Raw genomic sequence first — 3,349 nt, 5'->3', positions numbered from 1 at the left:
ACCACTTCTGGCTTTTTTGTATGTATGTGGTACCAAGGAATTGAACCCGGGTCCTCGTGTATGCTAGTGAAGCACTCTACCACTAGGCTAAACTCCAGGCTCACATAACGATAGTTCTAAAGGGAGAGAATCTGGACAAGAATGGATGGGTGACATGGATCAAGGTGCATTGTGCTCACACGTTGGCATGGTGAACTGAAACTCTCTGTACAACTAGTTATAATGATATATTTTTTTAAAAAATGAGTAGTAAAGCAAAGCTTTGTTTCTACAATTAGAAATTCTTGGCGTCTCCTTCCAGATCCTTCTTCCTCCTTTTCAACTGTATCCCCCCAACCCTGTCCCACAGGCATCAGGATGGTGCTTTGTGATGTGTTACCCCCTTCCTGGTAGGTGATTGGATGGCTGGGAGTGACTTGCTGACCTCATAATGACTAAGGGTGGGGTCACTGTCCTGAAGTGGACATATTTCGGTGTCTTGAGCCGTAGTGGTCAGACTGGTCCAGGCAGCGAAGACGAAAGGCATGGCCCGTACCATGATCGTGCGAAAGAGATCTCTCCGCAAGAGGGCTTTATGCCCACAGAAGAAGTCGAACAAGACAAGAGCAACTTCTAAATCTAGGACTAAGGGAAAGGTGAGGCAACCTATCTAATGTCTGCCCTATGTTTCTTTTGACTTCCTCCCCAAGATCCTCCCTGCCCTCCCCTGGCACAGAATGCTCCCAGCCCTCAGCCTTCCTGTGAATTCCCTGTTCCCTCTCCCCTCCACCCTCTTCTCTCCATCCAGTGGCTTTCTAACGTCTTCCTGTCGTCCTTCCAGTTCCGCAGGTCATCCCGGAAGGGTCTCAGGAGCCGTGGCCGGCGAGGGATGAAGAACAAGTAAGCCGCCTCCAGACCCAAGGAAGGAAGAGGGCGAGTGAAGATGTAGTTGAAGAGGAAACAAGGCCAGGGACGTCCTCCATCGTCGACATCGCTAGATCCCTGGCTGCGCACAATTGGTCTGCCCTCTTCCTTTCTAACGGGGACACGGGATGATTAAAATAAATGCACCGTGTCTATGATGATGTAACAAGTGTTTCCGTGTGATCTGTGATGGTAGGGAGGGAGAAGGCGGTAGGCAAGAGGGGAGGGAAGGGAGTCCTCTGGGGGTGGTTGGCTGTCAAATGGACAGGTGCTCAGTGAACCAGACATAGAGGAATAGGACCCATGAGAGGTGAGAGGGAAGACCACTTTCTCCCTTACCACTTTACCCCATAGGAGAAGGAAAGGAAACTACTTGTGTGTTGGGGGTATAAGGAATGAGATCCAGGTGGGCAAAGCTGTGAGAAGTGTGGTTGTGAGCCTAATTAAAATACTGCATATGTGTGTGAGATACAATGGTGAAACACCTTTGAAGACTTACCATACAAAGTTGAAACATGTTCTGTCTGGGATGATGGCACTTGTGCAACTGGGAAAGAACACAGAGGGTAAAGGAGGGGTGACTATGACCTTAATATCTTCGTACATGTGTGAACATGAAACAATGAAACTTGGTGAGATTGGTTTGGGTAAGGGGGGAAGCAGCAAAGAGGGAGGGAGGGTGACAGATGTGATGATCCTGATCAAGGTACATCATCTGCATATATGGATATGTCACACTTAGCAATGAAGGTTCAGTGTATGGTGACTGCATGGGGATGGTGACTATGGGAGAGAAGATGCTGTATGTGTGGAGGGGTTTCCCTTCATGAACCAGCACACAGGAATTTGCCTCAAACACAACTACATGCAGTCATGAGTGAGATCAACAACTGAACACCCTCAGAGGACTTGAATGATGACACACACACACCAAGATGCATTTAATACATAAATTGCTTTGTTTACTGCCAAAATAATTCAATACATCTCTTGAAAAATAGGAAATCTTAGCCAGACCCGGTGGCTCATACCTGTAATTCTAGCTACTCAGGAGGCTAAGATCTGAGGATTGAGGTTCAAAGCCAGTCTGGGCACAAAAGCCCGTGAGACTCTTATCTCCAATGAATCACCAGAAAACCGTAAAAGGTGCTGTGGCTCAAAGGGTAGGGCAGTAGCCTTGAGCAGAACACCTCAAGGACAATGCCCAGGTCTAGAATTTATTTCCCATGACCAACCAAAAACAAAACAAAAAAAAAAAAGAAAAGGTGATGGAAAGGGTGGGTTGGGAAAAGTGGATGAGAATGCTGAAAGGGATAACAATGATTAAGATACACTGTATTCATAAACTTCTTTGAATTATCAAAGGTAATAAAAATATTCAAAAATCCATTTACAACTCCTTAAAGATATTTTAATGGAAAATAATAGTGTGAATCCAAAAAAACTAAATTTAAAAAATTAAAGAAAATATTAAAAAAATAAAGTCTGAAGTCATTAATATCTGCAACAAAACAGAAAGCATTTTCTTTCTAAGCATACTCAGGAATGTGTACAAGTGAGCAGTCAGTTAAGCTCTGGAGCACTGATGTTTTGCAGGAGAAGTGATGTTTTTCATGCTATCTTATGAACTTCAGTTATTTTGTGTGAATTGGCACAAAATGATAGGTTAACTTTTCCTTAACTTCATGTTTCTCAACCTATTCCTCTATGTGTTCATTCATCTTGTCCAGTTTAGAGGGTTTTTTTTGGTCTGATAGGAGAGGCATGTGGGGTAAAATTGAAGGAAAGACATACTGAACTGTGTTTACCTTCTCATTATCTACCCCTTTGGATTCAGATCTCAAAAAACAATTAATGAATACACGATTTTATTTTATTTAATAAATGTGAGTTAAGATCTGAAATATGAGCTGGGCGTTGGTGGCTCATGCCTGTAATCCTACCTACTCAGGAGGCTAAAGCATGATGGTTCAAAGCCAGCCCAGGTAGGAAACACTGTGAGACTTATTTCCAATTAAATACCATAAAAGCTGGAAGTAGAGCTTTGACTTAAGTAGTAGAGTGCTAGACTTGAGCAAAAATACTCAGGGACAGTGCTCAGCCCCTGAATATAAGCCCCAGGACCAGCACATACACACAAAAAACGAAATATGAATATTTCCTTTTGCATAAAAAAACACAGTCATTAAAGTTACCAGAGACAAAATTCTCTCAAAGAGCTAAAGTTTACATCAACACATTTTTTCCCCTCAATACTATGTTTGAACTCCAGTTCCTCAGGAAATAAAAGTCTGAATTGACAAATGGGATTGCATCAAATTAAGAAGCTTTTTATAGATCAAAGTAAACAATTACTAGGATAAAGCAACAGCATACAGAATGGGTAAATGTTTGCCAGCTATTAATCTGACAAGGGATTAATATCCAGAATATATAAAAAGCTGAA

The 3,349-nt window shown here is 42.6% G+C and overlaps 1 long non-coding RNA gene across 1 annotated transcript; it reads left to right on the top strand.

Annotated features, from left to right (window-relative positions):
- The first annotated feature begins 450 nt into the window (after window positions 1-450).
- LOC150041382 (uncharacterized) lies at window positions 451-1,072 on the top strand. Its single transcript, XR_016533802.1, has 2 exons — window positions 451-635; window positions 821-1,072. It is a non-coding gene; the product is annotated as an uncharacterized LOC150041382 (long non-coding RNA).
- The last annotated feature ends 2,277 nt before the right edge of the window (window positions 1,073-3,349 follow it).

The sequence above is a fragment of the Megascapheus bottae genome, chromosome X, assembly GCF_031878675.1.
Source record: "Megascapheus bottae isolate mThoBot1 chromosome X, mThoBot2.hap1, whole genome shotgun sequence".
Taxonomy (NCBI): Eukaryota; Metazoa; Chordata; class Mammalia; order Rodentia; family Geomyidae; genus Megascapheus; species Megascapheus bottae.
This window is presented reverse-complemented; position numbering and strand designations above follow the sequence as displayed.